Source organism: Neofelis nebulosa, chromosome 8 (genome assembly GCF_028018385.1).
Source record: "Neofelis nebulosa isolate mNeoNeb1 chromosome 8, mNeoNeb1.pri, whole genome shotgun sequence".
Taxonomy (NCBI): Eukaryota; Metazoa; Chordata; class Mammalia; order Carnivora; family Felidae; genus Neofelis; species Neofelis nebulosa.
Genome location: NC_080789.1, coordinates 100,790,998 through 100,814,490, shown reverse-complemented (window position 1 = coordinate 100,814,490; position 23,493 = coordinate 100,790,998). Strand labels below are relative to the sequence as shown.

General features: G+C 41.1%; 1 protein-coding gene and 1 long non-coding RNA gene across 2 annotated transcripts in view; one reads left to right on the top strand and one right to left on the bottom strand.

The window, feature by feature from the left end:
* Positions 1-23,493, bottom strand: part of LOC131483895 (scavenger receptor cysteine-rich type 1 protein M160-like) — a 68,418-nt gene that overhangs the window by 2,852 nt on the left and 42,073 nt on the right.
* Positions 8,810-13,169, top strand: LOC131520073 (uncharacterized). Its single transcript, XR_009265921.1, has 2 exons — positions 8,810-9,017; positions 12,902-13,169. It is a non-coding gene; the product is annotated as an uncharacterized LOC131520073 (long non-coding RNA).

Genomic DNA, 23,493 nt, shown 5'->3' with positions numbered 1-23,493 from the left:
TGAAGTGTCACAAGTAGATGGGGTAAACTCATGTGAACCGAATGCTTTAACATGCGAACATCCTCGATTCTAAAAAAGTTCTCTCTGCAAAAAAATGCGCTTGACTGATGACATGGGATTTCTTCTTAGCCTAATGAGAAAGGCATTCGTTGTTCTCGGGGCTGGAGAGGCCAACCTGGAATCCGAGCACTAATTGTACATTTCATCGTGAGAGTCTACCTCAACCCATAAAAGCCTGCAAAGCCTACAGAAGGACAACCATCATTAGCATATGGCCCAAACCTGAGGAACTGGAAGTTCCAAGAAATACAACAAGGAAATGAGGAGCAGAACCTCTCGCTCCTGTTTGGAGGCATAGACTTTCCCAAAGAAGAGAGGCAGAGACTTGCGGTTGGAGGGGTTTGGAACAGGAGGAAAAAGGGTGAGGGAAAGGATAGAGAGTTGAGGGACATTGCTACAGCAGCCAGGGACCAAGGCGCACATCTGGAAGAGCTGGCTCTCCGGCCATGTGACTAGATTGTTCTTTCGGAAGCTCAAGCACTGATATCTTGTATTCTCCTCAGTCAGGGGCTCAGTGGAGACAAGATTTCATATGGGATCTGGGGGAACTATAAGGGACAAAATTTTCCAAAGCATGTTCTAAGCACAGCATTCTTCCTAAAGAGTGAATCCATTAGGATGTCCCCAAACAAGCTTGAATACCTCACTAGGGCAGGGAAAAATTAACCAAAGAGACACATCCTGAAGTCTCTAAGACTAGCCCTCTTCTGCCTTCAATGCTAATGTCAGTGCATCTAAGGGCACCTACATTTGACATCACTTTTCTCTGCTGCACAGTGAGGTTGCAGAATGATCAAGAGGTAAGAAGGGAAAACATCAGGGTCGCCCGGGTAGCTAGTTGGTTAATCATTTGACTCTCGATTTCAGCTCAGGTCATGATCTCATGGTTCGCGAGAAAGAGCCTATTTGGGATTCTCTCTCTTCCCTCTCTCTGCCCTTCCCCCATTTGCACGCTCATGCTCTCGCTCTCAAGATAAATAAATAAAATTAAAAAAAAAGCAAAAAACATAACAGGCAGGAAGACACAGTTCTGCCAAGAACCCAATGCTGGGGAAAGACCACAGTAAATAAGAAAAACAGCTGAGCTGTAGGTGTGTGGGGAAGAAAAAGAAAGTCAAAGTCAGGCTTACCTTGCAAGTGCGGGTTTATCTGGGGGTGTGATTATAGTTCATATTGGGAGGATTTTATTTTACTTGTTTTTAGTTTATTTATTTATTGATTTTGAGAGAGAATGAGAGAGAGGAGGGGAGAGACTCCCAAACAAGCTCTGTGCTGACAGCACAGAGCCCTCTGTGGGCTTGAACCCTGACCTGAGCTGAAACCAAGAATCAGATGCTCAACTGACTGAGCTGCCCAGGCACCCCGGGAGGACTTTATAGGCAGAAAGGTTTCTATATCTGCCCTATCATATACACATACATATGTATCTTCATCACCACTGCCACCTTCACCACCAAATCCAGCAATCTGGCTTAGACAATGTAAGTTCTATGGAGTATTATCTACAAGAATTGACTTTCAGCAGGCAGACATGTTTCTTTCTGCTTACGCATTTAGCCTTCTCCTCCTCTTCAGACTCCCCTTCACCTGATTCCTCCACCCCACTCTTCAACCCCTGTCTGACACAGATGCCCATAGTCTAAAGGGTAACAGAGTATAGGAAGGATAGATCAGAGATCCAGCCTGACGTAGCCTCTCAGCCACAATCCATTACGGGATACTTTGGAAGTGATTTGACATTCACTGAGCTTTTCGGTGTTGTGGGGGCTGATTCAGAAAACCAACTTCATATGTCTGGAACATCCCACTGCTGAACTTGAAAAACAGAGTCTCTCCCCCACAGGAGAAAAACCAACATTCATTGTTACTAAAGGTCACATTTGGTCAAAACCAAACGGTCAGTAAAAAGGCATTGTCTTTACAACACCAGAGATAGCTCTCCAGATTCTTTGAGCTAATCTAATATCTCTGCTGATTTTAAGAATTGAGGCTATGCTAACCTTGAGCACTCACTAGGATACTGAATAGGAGAAAAGCAATTCCCTGGAGAAAGCAGACTCAGTTCATGGTTTTTCAGATCCTCATGCCTTCAGGTAATAGCCTTAGCTTCTTCAAACCATGCAAGGGACTCTCCTGGTCCCTAATGGGGCTCCTACAGCAGGAAGGGAATTATATAGTCCCATCCCTGGCTTCACTATTTTCTGGGAACCAACAGAAATCCTGTTTAACATCTCCTCTGCCATCAGAGACTATATAAAAAGTAAACTTTCTGAAATACAAACACCGATTACATGCTGACTCTTAAATATCTTCTTATATGAGCTACAAGGTTTCCTGACATTAGGTCTCATTTTGTCTCCAAAGCTCCTATAAAAAAGTTCTATCAAAAAATATATGCTGTTCATGGGGCGCCTGGGTGGCTCAGTTGGCTGAGCGACCGACTTCTGCTCAGGTCATGATCTCACAGTTTGTGAGTTTGAGCCCCGCATCGGGCTCTGTGTTGACAGCTCAGAGCCTGGAGCCTCCTTCAGCTTCTATGTCTCCCCCTCTCACTCTACCCCTCCCCTGCTCACGCTCTGTGTCTCTCTGTCTCTCAATGTTAAATAAATGTTAAAAAAATATGCTGTTCTTTTCTCCATCGCCAGAGTCTGACTCAATGGCTGGTTCAGCTCAGCCGGTGTTATTGACAGTCAGATACACTGTTTTGGAGTCAGTTCTACCACATATAACCCAAGAAAAGATGCTTTTTTTGGTTTAATGAAGCCTAGGTCTCCAATGTCCAATGAACAACATATTGTGGCCCTAAAGAAATGAGAAGTATCCAACAGAACAAAGAATCAGAAGAGTAGAAAATTGGGATTAGAAGGATAAAAAAAATTCTCAAGAAGATGAAAAAAAAAAAGGTGAGATGGACTCAAGGGAACATGATCATTGGGTCTTTCCTCTCATTTCTGGTTGGTAAGTGAAAGCCTTATAAAGATCAAGGACTCCTGAGGGCAGCAAGTGTGAGGTATGTCTTTCCTTTCCATCACATCACAGAGAACCTTTTGTCCTCAAGACTACCATGGCCACTATGGACATGTCACCTGGGAATAAATTATAGTTCCCTGGACATGGTGGACCTATAGATTACAAATCAGTTACAAAATGAATCCCCATTTTACACTGTGGCAATCTGGTTAGAAAGTACATGCCCTTCTGGGGCGCCTGGGTGGCTCAGTCTGACTTCAGTGTCCGACTTCAGCTCAGGTCATGATCTCACGGTTCGTGAGTTCCAGCCCTGCATCGGGCTCTGCGCTGACAGCTTCAGAGCCTGGCACCTGCTTCGGATTCTGTGTCTCCTTCTCTCTCTGCCCCTCCCCTGTTCATGCTCTGTCTCTCTCTGTCTCAAAATTTAAAAAAAAGAAAAGAAAGTACATGCCCTTCTACTCTTAGGTCCTCTTCGTCAACATTTCTGTTTCTCTGCCTCCCCTTCTTCTGTTCATTTTCATATAAACCAGTCTACTACTTTCACATTCTTTCCAGGCCTTTGAGTAAATAATAAAAATGTCTTACAGTGCTTGGAAATGAAATCCGTTTTACACAAATTGCTTATCATACCCTTGCTATCAACAAAACAAGGACTGATCATGTTTTCACCATTTTAAAAAGTTATTTTTCTTTTTAAATTTTTTTTAATGTTTATTTATTTTTGAGAGAGACAGAGACAGAATGTGAGCAGGTAGGGGGAAGAGAGAGAGGGAGACACAGAATCCAAAGCAGGCTCCAAGCTCTAAGCTGTCAGCACAGAGCCCAACGCCAGCCCCAACTCACAAGCCGTGAGATCATGACCTGAGCCAAGGTCGGACGCTCAACCGACCGAGCGACCCGGGCGCCCCTAAAAAGTTATTTTTATTGAGATACAATTGACATATAATTTTGTGTAAATTTAAGGTGTACAATGTGTCAATTTGATACATTTATATATTGCAATATGATTACCACCATAACATTAGGTAACACCTCTATCACATCACATAATTTATTTTTTGTGGGGGAGCAATAAAGATCTAGTCTTTTAGCAACTTTGAAGTTTATAACACAGCATTATTGTCTATAGCCATTATGCTGTGCATGAATTCTCCAGGACTTATTTATCTACTGGTTGCAAGTTTGTACCCTTAAACTACATCTTCCCAATTCTAGCAACCCCCAGCCTCTGGTATGCAACATGTGCTCTCCATTTATAGGAATTTGATTTTTTTGACTCTACATATATGTGATATAATACAGTATTTGCCTTTCTCTCTGACTTATTTCATTTGGCATAACGCCCACTTACCATGTAGTTTCACTTGTTGATTTTTGTTTTTGTTGCTTGTGCTTTTAATGTATGTCATATCTAAAAAAAAAAAATCACTCATGGCCAAGACCAATGTCAAGGAACTTCTTTCCTATTTTTTCTTCTAGGAGTTTCACTCTATCAGTCTTATGTCAACATTTTTAATTCATTTTGAGTTAATTTCTGTGAATGATGGAAGGCAGAGATCCACATTCATGTTTCTGCATGTAGTTATCCAGTATTTCCAACACAGTTTGTGGAAGGGACAATCCTTTCCCCACTGAGTGTTCTTGGCTCTCTTGTCAAATATTAGTTGACAATATATGTAGAAATATATATCTGGGCCCTATACTCTATTCCATTGGCCTGTGTGTGTATTTTTTTTTATAACAGTACCATACTGCTTAATTTACTATTGCATTGTAATATAGTTTAAAATCAGTAAATGTGATGTGTGTGGCTTTGTTCTTTTTCATAATTGCTTTGTCTATTTCAGGTCTTTTGTGATTTTATATGAATCTTAGGATTGTTTTTTCTATTTCTGTGAAAAATGCCATTGGCATTTTGATAGAGATTGTGTTTAACATAAAGATGACTTTGAGTAGTACGAGCATTCTAACAATATTAATTCTTCCAATCCATGAACATAGGATATCTTTTCACTTGTTTATGCCTTCTTCAATTTCTTTCACCAAGTAGAGATCTTTTAATTTCTTGGTTAAATTTATTCCTAAGTATTTTATCATTTTTGATGTTATAAATAAGATCAATTTCTTTATTTGTTTTTCAGGAAATTCATTGTTAGTGTCTAGAAACTACTAATTTTTGCATGTTAATTTTGGATACATAACTTTACTGAACTCATTGATTAGATTGGTTGAGTCTTTAGGATTTACTATATAAAAATCATGTCATCTACAAATAGAGAGAAATTTATTTTTTCCTTTCAGATTTGGATATCTTTTATTTCTTTTTCTTGCTTTATTGCTTTAGCTAGGACTTTCAGCACTATGTTGAATAGGACTGGAGACAGTAGGCCCTGGTGTCTTGTTCCTGATCATAGAGAAAAGGCTTTTTAGCTGTGGGCTTGACAGATATGGCTTTTATTATGTTGAGATATGTTCCTTCCATGCCTGATTTGTTAAGCATTTTTATCATGAATGGGTGTTAAACTTTGTCAAATGCTTTTTCTGCATTTATTAAGATGATCACATGAATCTTTTCTTTCATTCTATTAATGTGATGCTTCATATTGACTGGTTTGGGGTGTTGACCACCCTTGCATCCCAGGGATAAATCCCACTTGTTTATGGTGAATGATCTTTTTAATGTGCTGCTGAATTTGGTTTGCTAGTATCTTATTGAGAATTTTGCATCTATAATAATCAGAGATATCGGCCTGTAGTTTTCTTTTCTAGTAATGTCTTTTTTTATTTTTGATATCCGGAAGTCCTGCAGGGTTTCAGGCAGCACTGCTATTTGGGGTCTTATAAAGTGTTTAGTTCATTAATGTGGGATCTTGCACCACATGGCTTCGGACCAAGGGTTCATTTTATGGCAAAGGATATTTGGCAGGCGTTATGTGACTGTCGGATCCAAGGGTCCTATCACCTCACCTATCCACTGACAGAGTGATGGAAATGCCTGTTGAAGGTGTAGCTGAAAAACAGCTTGGAGATGATACCCTACAAGGATGGGGCCTACCATCCACAGTACAATGTATGTTCTCAAAATAAGTTACCATTATGTGGTTACCCATGGTATGGCCAACAGGTAAGAATACATGGATCCAAGAATAAGGGGAAATAGGAGTGGCTATGCTTACCTTCATTCCCAATGGTCCACTTGAGGTATTTGGGATTTCTATCTTCTTCTTTTTTTTTTTAATTTTTTTTTAACGTTTATTTATTTTTGAGACAGAGAGACAAAGCATGAACAGGGGAGGGGCAGAGAGAGAGGGAGACACAGAATCTGAAACGGGCTCCAGGCTCCGAGCTGTCAGCACAGAGCCCAACGCAGGGCTCGAACTCACGGACCGTGAGATCATGACCTGAGCCGAAGTCGGACGCTCAACTGACTGAACCACCCAGGCGCCCCTTTAATTTTTTTTTTAACGTTTTTATTTTTTTATTTATTTTTGAGACAGAGAGAGACAGAGCGTGAACAGGGAAGGGGCAGAGAGAGAGGGAGACACAGAATCTGACACAGGCTCCAGTCTCTGAGCAGTCAGCACAGAGCCCGATGCGGGGCTCGAACTCACGGACCATGAGATCATGACCTGAGCCGAAGTTGGAGGCCCAACCGACCAAGCCACCCAGGCGCCCCTGGGATTTCTATCTTCTAAGTCTAGGCTTTGTGGATTTAGAAGCTCTGGTTCCCAGAAGGAAAAATGATTCCACCAGGGATCACATAAGTGCCACATTAAACTTTAAGGCATGGCTCCTTTCCAGTCACATCAGGATATCCATGACAAATTATCAATAAGCAAGAAAACAATAACCTCATTATTGGGGTAAATGACCCTAATCATCAGGAAGAGGAAAACTGTCGCACAACAGGTGCAGACAAGAATATACTTGGCACATATATTTGGATATCTCTTGGCACTTCCTTGCCCCATTTTGGTAATAAATATACCAGTGCATGAGTCACAGCCTGAGAAGTGTATGGTGGCCAGAGTTTTAGATCACTCAGGGTAAGGGTCTGGATCATCCCACCAGCTAAGCTACCTAGACCAGCAGCTAATAAAGGATGAAGGAAATCTAGAATGTGGTATAGGAGGGAGGTGATGATTTGTGGACTCAAGACCCAATTGCAGTGGTGGGGATCTGTAGCTTGTCTTAGCTAACCTTCCTCTTGCAAAATACCCCAGAAAAAGAAGCGTACAAGAATCCAGCAGGAATAGGCTCTCATAACTTAATGTAAAAATGCATACTTAACACATAAAGCAAATGAACTGGAGAGGTACAAAAAGTGGCTGCGGTGGAGGTTCTGGTATAACCCCCTTTCTGACCAAGGCATTCATTTTTGAGCTGCTGTAAGTGTTGGTGGCTGTCCCCTCCTTGGGGACAGTCCTCATCTATCCAGTGACTTCAGTGCATGGGTCTCTGTTTCTATTTGGAAAAAATATGAAGGGCCATTCCGTCTCCTTGCGGTATCAACTGAGGTTGTCTGTTGAGTGAAGAAGATTGGGTTGTGGATTGAAACTTCGTAAAGGAGAGAATTAGTCTTGACAGTTTTGGGGATTAGTTACCTACTGGTTTGAATATATCTCTCCAAAATCCATGTCCATTCAGAACTTCAGAATGCGACTTTATTTAGAAATAGCATCTTAGGGTTGGCCCTAATCCAATGACTGGTACCCTTATAAGAAAAGGGACATTTAGACACAAACACAGGGAAGAACACTGTGTGAAGACCAGACGCACAGAGACTGCCATGTGATGGAGGAGGCTGAGATTGGAGTGATGCATTTACAAACAGAAGAATGCCCAAAATTGCCAACAAGCACCAGAAACTAGGCAAGGAAGAATCCTTCCCTAATGCCTCCAGAGAGAGCGTAGCCCTACTGACACCTTGATTTTGAACTTCAAGTCTCCAGAACTGGGAGAGAATAAATTTCTGTTGTTACCCAGTGTGTGGCAATTTGTTATGGCAGACTTAGGAAACATAGTAGGAATGTAAAAATGTTCTTTCAAAAAGTGCTTCAACGGAACTGTAAGACTTCTTATACCAGGTGAGTTTACACGCCTAAATTAATGGATTTCTCCAGGTACTTTTGGAAGAGGGGCACCTAGGACATCCCAGAAACAGGGTGAAGGAGTGAGGGTGGGCTTCCTGGTGATAATTGGACAACCTTAAGCTCTTTCTTTCCTGTCCAGACAATAGGGAAAATCTGCCTCATATTCACACGAAGACAGACAGTGTTCCCCTCTTTTTGTCCCACAGGGCAGGAGAGCTATTCTAAGATGATCTCTGGTGCATACATTTTAGACAAGATTGGATGTGCCCTGAGGAAGACTGGACCTTTCAGGAAAGGATCAGGAGTCCCTTCCTGGGAAAGTTTTCCCTTCCTTGGGTTGACTTAGAACAGAAAACTTGGGAAAACAAACCAAGTTGCCATGCACGTGGGTCTTGTTTGCTCTGGGAATATTCTCATCCTAAACAAGAGCACTCCAAGCCTTCTCTCTCCCTGCTCTGATGTGGGTGGGCTCCATTCCTGGAAAGGGGGGTTGGATATAGTGCTTCTGAACCTATGCGTGTGGCAATTTGTGAAGCTTCCTGATATTCCTTAGCATTCTCTCCTACAACTTCTCAAGGTAGTATTGGATAGGGTTGGGCTCTCTGAAAGCCAAAGGCTGGGCCAGTACCTGCCAGGATCTCACAATCTCCCATTGTGCCTGTGCTGTGACTTCACCATCCTGAAAACCCACCAGGTGACAGTAGGGGCAGGATTTCCCCCATGTCCCTTCCCATCCTGAGGATATGTTTTTTTCAGAGTCCAATTTAGGCTCAAATCCTGGCCCTGGGATCTTCTTTGTGACAGGTATCCTCAGTTTCATCTTTGGACCCTGCATCTTCCTTTTTCTCATTTTCCTGGTGATTCGGCCGTGCAGAAAGAAAATAAAATGCGAAGGTAGGCTCTAAAAAGGGGATGAGGAAAAGGAGAGCTTGTGGGCTGTGGATGAGAAGGGGCCATTGTGATGTGGATACTGAAGCTGCCTTTGGTCCTTATTGCATTTTCTGGAAAATGTGATACGTGGACTGCTCTGGACTTTAAACCTCAATGACCTTGGACTAGGAGGACCAAAGAAATATGGTATCCCATGACAGCAGTGAGTTCAGCACCAGGAATAGGGACACAGGTTAGGACTCTTCCGGGGTATGTCCATAAAGCATGAACAAGGAAGGGGCTCGAGCTGAGAGCAGCCCCAAAGACTTCAAATGTGGCTCTATATGAAGGTGTTTTAGCATGTGAGTTTCTGACTTGGAAACTTTGTATCAATCTTGCCCACTTGTGAATAGTATCCACACGGGGGTGGGGGTGGGGTGGGGTGGGGGCTGCATGTGAAATTGTTGATAATGACCATGGAACTAGGGAGGAGAAATAGCTGGAATTGGGTGGATGTCCCTGCCCTCCCTAGCACGTTCTGGCCATAAACCGGTATCTAGGGTGATTCACAGCATCCGTGGTGCAGCATCTACACATATAACTCCTGCAACCCTCCTTAGAACCATACCTTTCTCCACACTCTCAGGCTCTCAGCAGCTCTCTCTGCTCCCCAGTGAACGCGGAGTCTTCTCTCTGGAAAGAAACAATTTCAAGCCCGAGGTTCTGTTATGAATCTTTATTTACTTTTCATATATGCAGATTTATCCTCTCACGTCGGTTCTGGGAAGGTTTCTCGCCTGGCAGATAATTCTGTGGCCAAGCTGCTACCGTGTGCCAAAGAGTATGAAGACAGAGTTAGATTTGGGAACGTTATAGGCAAGGCAGGCCAGTCTGCTTTGGGGACTGTGGTGGGGGTAGGAAGGCCTGTGTGGAAGACGGACTGAAGGGGGAATAGAGTTTTGGGAGATGGCAACCTCAGTCCTCTGAGAGGGGAAGTCTGGTTTCCTGGGGACCATTCTCTCAGGAACTGAATGACTATTTCTCAGGCTGGTTTAAACTGTTTTTCTCCGGACACCTCAGTAACTGCCTCATGACTTTAGAGAGTAAGAAAGAGACAGTTCTCCATGTGCATAGCTGCTCTGATGGTTTCAGCTATATGTTAACATATAGGTATTTCCCAAACCAAGATATCTGGTTTGACAAAGTAAAACTCCAGGGTGGGAGGCAACTGAGAGATCATTTTACTGAAATATATTGGGATTTGGCAAACCTTTTGGTATTTTAGGGGGCGAATGCTGCCGATTTTTTTTTTTATAATTTTTTTTTTAATTTTTTTTTTCAACGTTTTTTATTTATTTTTGGGACAGAGAGAGACAGAGCATGAACGGGGGAGGGTCAGAGAGAGAGGGAGACACAGAATCCGAAGTAGGCTCCAGGCTCCGAGCTGTCAGCACAGAGCCCGACACGGGGCTCGAACTCACAGACCATGAGATCATGACTTGAGCCGAAGTCGGACGCTCAACCGACTAAGCCACCCAGGTGCCCCATAAGCTGATATATCCACCAATTATCCAGAATGCCTTCAATTATAGCCTCAGGGATTATTGGTACTTAAAGGGATCAGAGGAATTGTATAATCAACCACTACTACATAGATAAAATAACTGAAAGTAGATAGGATGTGACTTTCTCAAGGTCACGCAAGAGGTCACTGTTAGATCCAGAATGATCCTATCCTGATTCCTGGGGGTAGGTCCGCTTTACTTATGTGCTCCACCAGAGGCCCTAGCCTGCTCTTAGAGGACAAGAGACAGGTGATCCGGAATACAATTACATAAACGAAGGATTTCCTGTCCCTGAAATTCTTGCCAAGACTTCTTTATGTGGGACGGATGAGATAGACGTACTCAGGGCCACCTTCATGGGAATGTGACCTGTGCAACTGCCCACGTCCTACACTAAGAAGGACCTCACACTTGGCTTGTTGCCCTCCTGTTGCCATCTTGAGCTTTTTGATGGTCTTTGAACAAGAGGCTCTGATTTTGTTTTGCACTAGGCCCCGCAAATTATGTAATCCTGAGAATAGTACCTCACAGACAAGTAGTAAAATAGTCCCTTACCGACAAGTAAAAGAATATCTCTCTTTTTTTTTTTTTTTTTTTTTAGCGTTTATTTATTTTTGAGACAGAGAGAGACAAAGCATGAACGGGGGGAGGGTCAGAGAGAGGGAGACACAGAATCTGAAACAGGCCCCAGGCTCTGAGCTGTCGGCACAGAGCCCAACGCGGGGCTTGAACTCATGGACCGTGAGATCGTGACATGGGCCGAAGTCAGCCGCTTAACCAACTGAGCCACCCAGGCGCCCCGTAAAAGAATATCTCTTAATCAGAGAGAGAGTTAGCTTCCCAAGTCATGTCAGTTATTTCTTAGCATCTTTAGGGAGGATGGGAATGGGTTGGATCTGGTGATAGGGACTTTCCTACAGTTGTGGCCATGCATGTACTTTTTGATGCTGTGGTCATGTTTTTCCAATCACAGCAATCACATAGATTATTAAAAGATTGGGGGGGGGGTAATTCAAAATGTGACAAAGTGAGAAATATAGTTAAAATGGCCAAACATTAATGTTAGACTACTTTTTGATATTCTATGGCTGTTAATAATATATTAAGATTACTCTGATAAGTATGGGTTTCCATGGGGTCAGGTTTTGGGTGAAGGGCAAGCATTACTCCATATTTCTTTAAGACCTATGGCAAGACTGGTTTCATAATTTTCAGAGCCCAATGAAAAATGAAGTGGGATTCCTTGTTCAACAATTATTAATGTGTTTATTTAAATGTTTTTTAATCTTTTTTTATTTTTGAAAGACAGAGAGACGGAGCACAAGCAGGGGGGACCAGAGAGAGGGGGAGACACAGAATCCGAAGCAGGCACTAGGCTCTGAGCTGTCAGCACAGACCCTGATGCGGGGCTCCAACTCACGAACAGTGAGATCATGACCTGAGCTGAAGTCAGACGCCCAAACGACTGAGCCACCCAAGCGCCCCTGTTCTTATTTATTTTTGAGAGGGAGTGAATGGAGGAGAGGAGCATAGAGAGTGGGGACAGAGGATCCGAAGCAGGCTCTACGCTGACAGCAGTGAACCTGCTGCGGGGCTCAAACTCACGATTGTTGAGATCATGACCTGAGCTGAAGTTGGGTGCTCAACCGACTGAGCCACCCAGGTGCCCCTCAAAAATACTAAGACTTTGAAGATGGTGACAACAGGATGTGAGACCAAGCACAGGGCCTTCTGGAGCATGGAGTCCTACACAACCTCATGAGCTACATGTCCATGGAGCTGGATCCACACTATTCAGAGTTGGAAGGCCCAACAGATCATCTGCTACCATAGCCTTCTTGAAGGTGGTGGGGTTCCTTGGGAGGAGAACAACAGGGGAAGTGGAAGCAGCTATACCCATTTAAGGACTTTCAGAGAAGATTGGGATTATCCTTGTGGACACTGGGGGAGTCAGGATCTGGTGTCTAGGTGACTTCATGGGATATATGGTAATAGAGTTATACCTTCCTGTTACCAAATTCCCTTGATGTCGCCCAGTCTAATTGAGAAAAGTAGGACGCTCACCATTCCTTCTCCAATTTCATGTCTCTGCTGTTTGCATTGACTGCGAAGCAGCTCTTCAGAGGTCTTTAGTCTCTATTACAGATCTTTCCTAGACAACGGTGTGAAATCAACAGTTTGTATGGAAGATTTCCCTGATGGGTTTTATATTATGCAGAAATTATCTTAATCTGGGTCCCCCAGGGTGCTGTTTTCTTCTTGTCCATGGTTCTGATGCCTCTTGAAGGCTCTGATTAGTCTCTGAGTTGTAATTATAACAGGGCCCTGAATTTGCTATTGCAGGTTGGTTTTCACGGTCTTCAGAGAAAGAAGGTCTGGAAGAGGAGAAACTCCTGAATGAAGAAGAGCTTGTATGTGAGAATGTTGAGATTGGAGTCAATGGGGTGTCATTTGAAGAACAAATATGCCTGTATTGAAACTCCTATTACATTTTGGTCCAGGCTAGACGTTCAGAAAATATCACTGCCTACATCAGGATAGGACAGTGCTAACTTGTGGTCTATCTTTATATAAAATGTCCAATAATAAATACTTGGGTCCTTCCAGACCAGTTCTATGTTATCAAGAAATCTTTGTGAACATCTAGAGACTCTAACACAAACCTCTTTTTATGGAATTCATACCCTAGCTGCTTTAATCCAAGTATACATTTTCTTTTCCTGAGTGAAATCCTAGGTGATTGATCTGTGGTCACACTGAAAGAGACGTGGAATCCAGCTCCGGAGCTGAGGTTTCTTTCCTCAAGATGACATCACAGTAAGAACATTTGAAGATTCCAGAAATGTTCTATCCTAATTACATCATCTTTTCTTACATAATTTCAGCCCCTCCCCTCCACCCTATAGACTCTGGAATTTCAATTCACTTGGGGTAGATGTGGGTATGTCCAAAATTTCTTAGTAAACATAAATAAATCTAAAAATTTCGCGGCGGCATAATTGGAATAGGAAAGTGCAGGTCACTTGGAAGGAGAATGATTTTAGGTTAACTTTGTGACTTTGTCTGTGAAGATACTCATACCTCAACTTGCTTCCAAACCTAATTGTCTTCTCATAGTTGAGTTTTTGGGTGTAGCACATGTGTGTTACACATTTAATTAAAATAAATATTATTTCTTGTATCCTCAAGCACAGCGATCTTTGAAAATGTAAATTGGTTCAAATTACCCCATGGGTAGAGCATCTTCTAGGATATGAATTGAGAAGACACTCCACATTCACCAAGGCTGTAACATGCTGAGGGAACAGGAATGTCCTAACTCCTAAACCTGACCCTAATCTGGCTTCTGGCATTCCCAATATTCACCCAGTGATATGTAGTTTGTGCTCTTTCCCGATAGCTTGGAGAAGTGAGAACAGGTGCACGACATCTGGGAAAATAGCTGCTAAAAAGAGTCACACTGTCTCTGTAAAATTACTCTCTACACCACTATCTCCGAATTACTTGTTTTGAAGATACGCAGTAACCCCTTAGCTTCAAGCTACGTGTACCGGAAAGTCAAATGATAAACCCTTACAAGGAAAAAGTGCCTGCTTTCATCCACAAATTGCATCCGAATGTGTGCCTATCCATCAAAGGGGAAAAAAGAATGAGGTCCTTTATGTCTGACCTGCTGTGTTAAAGTCAACGGGATCGCAGGTAATAGAGTAGGCTCATCGCCTGGGGATCCTGAGAAAAATCGTTAGAGCTCACACATCTGCTGGGGACAGATACACAATCTACATATAACATGTCCAAGTTCTCAGGTCCTTTGGAAAATAAGAAATGAAGTGACTTGAATCATTAGCCCTACCTCCTGTCCCTAGAATTTCTAATGGTTCTCGAGTGTGTTTGGGCTGTGATACTTCGAACCACTACTTCCTCACAGTGTCTTTTTGTTGAATTCTCCATCTCTTGTTTTTTGTTTTTTTTTTTTTTTTTCCTTTTCTCCTGAGGCCTCTTATCTTCCCTCTGCCCCATGTCACCGAATGTGTGGACAGCTTGCTCCTTCTTCCTCCTCTAAAACATTATCAAAAGCTCTTGCAATCAGCATTCACTGAAATTTAGTGTTGGGGGGGGGTGGGAAGAAGGGAAGATAGCCTGGCAAAAGATACACATAATTACCAAATTTCACCTAATCTTACAAAGTTTTTTTTTTTTTTAATGTTTATTCAAGTAATCTCCACGCCCAGTGTGGGGTTTGAGCTCGTGAAGCCGAGATCGAGAGTTGCATGCTCTTCCGACTGAGCCAGTCAGTCACCCCAAATTTGACCTAAACTTAATGTCCTGCTGCTGTTTTCTCCTATCCCCCCCTGCCTGAGGGGGTTTCTCTTTGTTCCTCTTTCCCTATCCACCCTGTCACCATTACTTAGCACACACCTACCCCGTCTCTAATTTCTTTCCTTTCCTAATTTCTTTCTCGGATGGGGTTTGAAATGCTCTCATAAGTCCTCTCGAAATTGGCCCTCCTGCCTCTGCCTCAGGTATCGAGAGGTGGCGGGAGAGTAGATCAATAAAAAATCCTTCTTCCAATAAAGACAAAGTAGAGGAATATCATCCACTTTAGATCCTGTGCTTGATTCTTGGGCAAGAAATCCAAGAAAAGGTTTATCCTTCTATCAGCTGCTGCCTGGACAGCTTTTGGTTCCTGGATTCTTATAATTACCTTTGTGCATAAGCTGCCCCCACTCCACAGAATTTGCATGTTCTGCTTCTTTGGGGCTCAGGTCAGCCTTGTGCTTTGGTCTAGCAGGAGCTGCCTAGATTTTCACATTGGAATATGATAGAGCTTTAGCATCTAAACAGATTAGTCTAGTTTATAAGTATGCACAGGAATCTTACCCACATAGCAGACTTATGTGAGGAATATGACTCCAATCATAATATTTGGGCACTGGTTAACCTCCTGTAATACACATGGAGAGTTAACTTTTACTACTGTTACCCATAACCCACCCCCTTTTCCTGAATGCAAAAGCTACTGCTGTTATTTCTTTTGATATAGCAAGGTTTTCTTTCCTGTTTCATACCACTGTGGTTATAATGGCAAATGGACCTAACGATGAACAGAAAACCATCCTGCACATCCCCTAGTAATATCTGATTAACAGTGATGTAAGAGGCTTCACTGATCTCTATTTGGCAGAAAATTGTGGTGTACTTTCTTTATGTTAGATTGCTATGAAAGATCTAGAGTATCTACAGAATTCCCTATGCTAGCAGCCTCACCATTGATCAATCATAGAGATAAAGGGGTGATTAACTTTGGAAATTGGAATTTTGATTTATTAATGAATACTATTGGGTGTAGCTGGGCTCCAAAACGACACATATTTGTATTATCTTCTCAAAGTGTTTCTCCTTCCGTGGGAAATCTGTTTTATATACCATGAATCCGGTTACTGCCAACATGGTAAAACCAACAGGGGCTACCAGTTCCCAAAATCACCTCTGGAGAAGTGATTGAGGTAAAACGGAAATAAGCATCTAAAGCATTAATCACATTAGAACGAGACCAACTTAAGTTGAAATGGTGACCTGAGAGCAGTCGACGGGGCAGAAGGTGGTCAATGCCTGCAGTCCAGGAGGAGAGCTGCAGGAGAGGAGGGACGAAAGTGTAGACAGTGGGCAAGTTCTGATCTTGTATCTCCCCCAATTCATTTTATCACTTATTTTAATTTTACAGACACAGAAATCTGTGGCAGTGATCCAAGCTGCTCACCGTGTCTGTCCATGACTAATATCAGGCAAGTACAAAAGTGCTAGCTAAGAAGTTAAGGAAAACAATTAAGAAATAAATAGAAGGATAAATATAGGCAGAGAACAAATTGCTGAGTTGAAATATCAGTTTCAGTAATTTTCATTTTTTAATGTTTATTCTATTTTGGAGAGAGAGAGTGCTCATGGAGGAGGGGCAGAGAGAGAGGGAGACAGAGAATCCGAAGCAGGTCCCACGCTATCAGCACAAAGCCCACCGTAGGGCTTAAATTCACGAATCATCGTGAGATCATGCCCTGAGCCAAAGTCGAACACTCAACTGACTGAGCCACCCAGGCGCCCCAATCAGTTTCAGTAATTTTCCAAGAAGGCGTGAAAAAAGAACAAAAACATGGAAAGTATAAAATGGTAAGGAATACAGGGGGCAGAAGAAACGCCTCAGCATATACTTAACAAGGGTCCTACAAGTAAGAAACAGAAAACTAGAAGGGAGGAAAGAGCTGAAGAATTCTATCAATAGACGGAAATTTCACAGAATAAAAAGGATTTGTGAGTGCTTCATTTTGGAAGCACTTCTGGATTGCCACTAAAGGAAGATGAGAAAAAACTTTCACACCCAGACAAACTATAGAGAAGTTTTTTTTGTTTTGTTTTTTAAAGTACCAGAGTAAAATTTACGGAAGAAAGAGCACATCACCTGTTAAGGAACAAGAATCAGATTGACTCTAAACTTCTCAGTGGCAACATTACTTATAAGACAAAGTAATATCTTAAAAGAAGCAAGAACACTGAATTTGGAATTGTATCTGGAGCCAACTATCATTCCTAAGCGAGAAAGAAATATTCTATATAAGCCACAATTTTTATGAAATATATTTAAAGCGGCTATTAACACAAGAAGAAGCAACGAAATTGAATTTAACGCTGAAGGCCTAGATAGTTTTATTGGTAAGTTCCATCAAACTCTCAAGTAACAATTACTATTTTATACCAAAAAGTAGAAGAAGCAGAAAACGGAAAAAGTCAGAGCTCCTTTAAAAAGCCTAGTGTAATATTAATTGTACTTTTTTATAGAGTGATAAACTTACATAGAGAAAATGTCACAAATATTAAGTATACAATTTGAGAATCGTTGCATATCTATATAGCCATATGTGTATGCTAAATAAAGAATATTTTCCATGCCACAAAAGGTTCTGTCATGCCTGCCTCTCCTGCCTATTACTATATTGACCTCTTATCATCATTTTGACCTGTTTTAACAGTAAGAATTTTTTTTATGTTTATTCATTTATTTTGAGAGAGAGAGGGGGAGAGATAGAGAGAGAGAATCCCAAGCACGCTCCACACTGTCAGCACAGAGCCTGATGTGGGGTTTGATCTCAGGAACTGAGAGATATGACCTAAGCCAAAATCAGGAGTCAGATGCTCAATGGACTGAGCCACCCAGGTGTCCCTGAAGAGTGAGAATTCTTTTTTGCCTGCCTTCTTTTACAAAATAGTGTACCTGTGAGAGTCAAGTCTGGTGCTACGTGTCTCAGTATTTCTTTTAAATTGCTATCTAATATCCTAATGCAAGACTACATCACAATTTATTTATTCTACTGTGTTTTGAAAATTAAATTATTTTTAGTGTTTGACTATTATAAATAGAGATGATGTGAGAGATAATGGGGAATCAAAAAAATGAGTTCCTCTACCTACCAAAACACTTATGTAAAGATATTCATATCAGCAAGTATGACCCAAAGTTGATGAAAGCTATTTTTTTAGGAATTCTCAGAAGAGGAACTCCGGGGTTATAGGGTATAAATAAAGCTCCAATGACCGAAACTAATCATATGGAGATCTATAAACTGTCTTACAAAAAATTCAGAGAAATCCTCTTAAAGAAAGTCATGCACCACAAGAAAGGCCAAAAAAACACAAATAAACAAACAAAATTAGAAAAGCGATTTATGAACAAAAAAAGTTCAACAAAGAAACAGAAACCATTAATAGTAAGGTTGCCTGGTGGCTCAGTCGGCTAAGCGTCCAACTCTCGATTTTGGCTCAGGTCATGATCTCACCGTTTGTGAGATCGAGCCCCACATCGGGCTCTGCGCTGCCAGTGGAGAACCTGCTTGGGATTCTCTCTTTCCCTCTCTCTGTCCCTGCCCCCCTTCTCCCATGTGCGTGGGTCTCTCTCTCTCTCTCAAAATAAATAAACTTAAAAAAAACCATTAAAAACAAACAAAAATTCTACACAATGACTACATGAAGAATTCAATATAAAGCTTCAATAGCAGACTCAGCCAAGCAGAGTCTGGATGGGTAAAACAAGCAAGCAAACAAACAAACAAAAAACAAGACCCAACTATATACTGCCTATAAGTTACTCCAGCTTTAAGATTATACACAGGCTGAAAGTGAAGGAATGGAAAAAGCTATTCCATGCAAATGGAAACCAAAAGAGAGCAGGATAGCTATGCTTATATCAGACAAAATAGATTATTAGCAAAAACTGTAATAAGAAACAGGTCATTATAAATAATAAGGGGTCAATTCATTAAGAGGATATAGCAATTATAAACATATATGCACCTAACATCAGGGCACCTAAATATTTAAGCACATACAGATATGAAGGGAGACACAGATAACAAAACAATAATAGTAGGGAACTACAACCTCTCATTTTTAACAACAGATAGATTATCCAGATGGAAAATTGATAAGGATATAATGGACTTGAACTGTACTTTAGACAAAATGGACCTAAAAATCTATTCAGAACATTCCATCCAACAGCAGCATATACACACTCTTCTCAATAATACATAGAACATTTTCCAGAATAGATCATATGTTATGTCACAAACAAGTCTTAGTACATTTAAGATGAGTGAAATCACACCAAGCATCTTTTTCAATTAAAATTTTATAAAAGGAGGAGTTAATAATAGGAAGAAGACAGAAAAATCCCCCAATATGTAGAGATTAAACAACATATTCCAGAACAGCCAATGGGTCAAAGAAGAGAGCAAATGAGAAGATTTAAAAAAATCTGGAAATAAATGTAAGTGGAAAAGAACAGACCAAAATTTATGGGAGGCAGCAAAACCAGTGCTAAGGGGGAAATTTATACTGATAAATGATTGCTTTAGGAAAAAATATCTCAAATAAATAACCTAACTTTACACTTAAGGAACCAGAAAAAGAACAAACTAAGCCCCAGGTTAGCAGATGGAAATTAATAACAAAGATCAGAACAGATATACATGATATAGGAACCGGAAAAACAATAGAAAAGGTCAGTGAAACTAAGCTTTAATTTTTTGAAAATATGAACAAGGTTGACAAAATTTTAGCTAGGCTAACTACAAAAAGAGAGAGAAGACTTAAAAACAAAAAAGGAATGAAAGAAAAGACATTACAAATAGCACAGAAATACAAAGGATCATGAGACTGTTATGAATGATCACACGCTAACAAATTGAACATAGAAGAAATGGATAAATGCCCAGAAACATACAACTTACCAATATTGAATCATGAACAAAAGAACGTATGAACAGACCAATAGTGAATAAAGAAACTGGCTCAGTCATCAAAAACCTCCCAACAAAGAAACACTCAAGGCCTGGCAGTTTCATGGGTGACTTCTACCACATTTAAAGACTCAGTGTCAATCTTTCTCAAAATCTTCTGAAAAACTGAAGAGGGAACACATACTTATTTGATGAGGCCAGTATTACTCTGATACCAAAGCCAGATAAGGACACTACAAGAAGAGAAAACTATAGGCCAACATCCTTGATGAATATAGACACAGTTTTTTTTCAACAAAATACTGGATCAGAATGCCTGGGTGGCTCAGTCCATTAAACATCTGACTCTTGATTTCAACTCAAGTTCATGATCTCACGGTTTGTGGGTTCGAGCCCTACATCAGGCTCTGTGCTGACAGTGCCTGAGACTGCTTGGGATCCTCTCACTCTTCCTCTCTCTCTCAAAAATAAATAAATAAACTCGCACTCTTTCTCTCTCTCTCTCTCAAAATAAATAAACTTAAAAAAAAAACCCCAAATACTGGCAAGCAGTTTTTCAACAACACATTAAAAGAATCATACACAGTGATCGAGCTGTAGCTATCTCTGGATTGCAAACGTGGGTCAACACGTGTAAGTCAACAAATGTGAAACAACACATTAATAGAACAAAAGATAAAAGTCATATGATCATCAAAGCAGATGCACAAAAAGCATTTGACAAAATTCAACCTTCTTTCCTGATAAAAATTCTCAACACATTGGGTAGAGGAGGAATGGTCATCAACATAATGAAGGCTGTATATGAAAAGCCACCAGGTATCATCTCACTCAGTGGTGGAAAAATGAGAGCTTTTTCCTAATGTCAGGAAGAAAAGTATGCCCATCTCAACACTCCTATTTAACATAGCTCTGGAAGTCCCTGCCAGAGCAATTAGACAAGAAAAAGAAAGAAAACATCCAAATCAGACAGAAACAAGTAAAATTGTCTCTGTTCGCAGGTGACATGATCTTACCTACATAAAATCCTAAAGATGGTACAAAAACTGTTAGAATGTGTAAATAAATCCAGTAAAGTTGTAGGAGGTAAAGTCATCATACACAAAATCAGTTGTGTTTCTACATCCTAACAAGAAACTATGTGAAAAAGAAATGAAGAAAACAATCCCATTTACAAGAGCATCAAAAACTAAATACTGGGGCACCTGGGTGGCTCAGTCATTTAAGCATCCGACTTCAGCTCAGGTCATGATCTCATGGTTTGTGAGTTTGAACCTCACGTTAGGCTCTGAGCTGGAACCTGCTTCGGATTCTGGGTCTCCCTCTCTCTTTGCTCCTCCTCCACCTGCGCTTTGTCTCTCTCTGTCTCTCAAAAATGAATAAACATTAAAAAAATTTAGGGGCGCCTGGGTGGCTCAGTCGGTTGAGCATCCGACTTCAGCTCAGGTCATGATCTCACAGCTCGTGAGTTCGAGCCCTGCGTCGGGCCCTGTGCTGACAGCCTGGAGCCTGCTTCAGATTCTGTGTCTCCCTCTCTCTCTGCCCCTAACCCACTTGCATTCTGTCTCTGTCTCTCTCAAAAATAAAAATAAACATTAAAAAAAAATTTTTTTTAAATAAAATAAAAATAAATAAATAAACTTTAAAAAAGCAAAATACTTTGGAATAAATTTGACCAAGGAAGTGAAAGTACACTGAAAATGATGAGACATTGGTGAGAGAAATTTAAGAAACAAAAGAATAAATAGAAAAGTATCCTGTATCCTGCTGATTCAATACAATTTCTACTAAAATTACATTGACTGTTTTCACAGAAATAGAACAAACAATCTTAAAATTCATATGAAACCACAGAAGATCCCTAAATAGCCAAAGCAATCTTGAGGAAGAACGAAGTGGTAGGCATCCTGCTTCTCAATTTCAAACTATTACAAAGTTGTAGTAATCAAAAAACAACATAGTAATGGCATAAAAACAGACACATGGACCAATGGAGTAGAGTACAGAGCCCAGAAATAAACCCATGTACAGTTGACTAATTTTTGACAAGGATGCCGTGAACACTCAATGGGGAAATGATAGTTTCTTCCATAAATGGTGTTAAGAAAACTGGATATTCGGGGCGCCTGGGTGGCTCAGTCGGTTAGGCGGCCAACTTCGGCTCAGGTCATGATCTCGTGGTCCGTGAGTTCTAGCCCCGCGTCGGGTTCTGTGCTGACAGCTCAGAGCCTGGAGCCTGCTTCATATTCTGTGTCTCCCTCTCTCTGACCCTCCCCCGTTCATGCTCTGTCTCTCCCTGTCTCAAAAATAAATAAACGTTAAAAAAAAATTAAAAAAAAAAAGAAAACTGGATATTCATAAGTAAATATGAATAAAACAGGACCCTTATATCATACCACTCACAAAAATTAACTAGTAGGAATTAAAGGTTAAAAGAAAGACCTGAAACCATAAAAATTACTGAGGAAAACATAGTGAAAATGCTCCTAGACATTGGTCTTGACACCAATTTTTGGATAAGACCCTAAAAGCACAGGCAACAAAAGCAAAAACAAACAAGTGGGCTATATAACATGAAAATGTTTCTGCACAGCAAAGGAAGCAATTAACAAAACTAGAAGTCAACTTAGGGAGTGGAAGAAAATATTTGGAAACCACCTATCTGATGAAGGGTTACTATCCAAATTACATAGAAAACTCACACAATTTAACAGCAAAAAAAAAAAAAAACCCAAAACAAACAAAAAAAAAATTAAAAAATGGACAAAGGATGTGAACAGCCATTTTTCCAAAGGAGACATAGAAATGGCCAAGAAGTCGGTAAAGAGACATTCATCATCACTATCAGGGAGATGCAAATCAAAACCACAATGAGATGTCACCTTATACCTGTTAGAATGGCTATCATCAAAAGGACAAGAGACAATATTTATTTATTTATTTATTTGGGAGAAAGACAGAGAGAGAGAGAGAGAGAGAGAGAGAGAAAATCTTAACTAGTCTCCATGCTCAGGGCAGAGCCTGATGCGGGGCTTGGTCCCACGAGCCTGGCATCATGACCTGAGCTGAAATCAAGAGTCAGATGCTCAACCGACTGAGTCACCCAAATGCTCCGAGGCACAACTTTTAGTGAGGTGTGGAGAAAAGGGAGAATTGACTTGGGTGAACTCACTTGGGTGGGAATGCGAACTGGTGCATGCAGCCACTATGGAAAACAGTATGGAAGTTTCTCAAAAAATTAAAAATCAAACTGCCATATGATCCTGCAGTCCAATTCTGGGTATATATCCCAAGAAAATGAAATCAGTATCTCAAAGTGATATTGTTTGGGAACGTCATCAAAGAGATGTGACCACCGGCTGACCCGTGACCTGGACCCAGGCACTTGGAGGTTCCTCATGCCTTCCCCTGTTCTTGGAATGGGGGTTCTCACTCCCAGAGGACACAGCCTTGAGATAGTGATGTGGTGATGAGAACACCTGCATGGTGTACGTGACCGAGCCCAGTTAGGTGGCAAGCAGGTGGGGGGCACCCACTGGTCTTGCTGCCTCCTAAGACAAGCCTCTCATGTAAATTCCTTTTGTAAATTCCTTTATTAAAACTGCCACCTACCAACCCGGAGTGGCCTGCCTCTATTTGCCTTCTTCA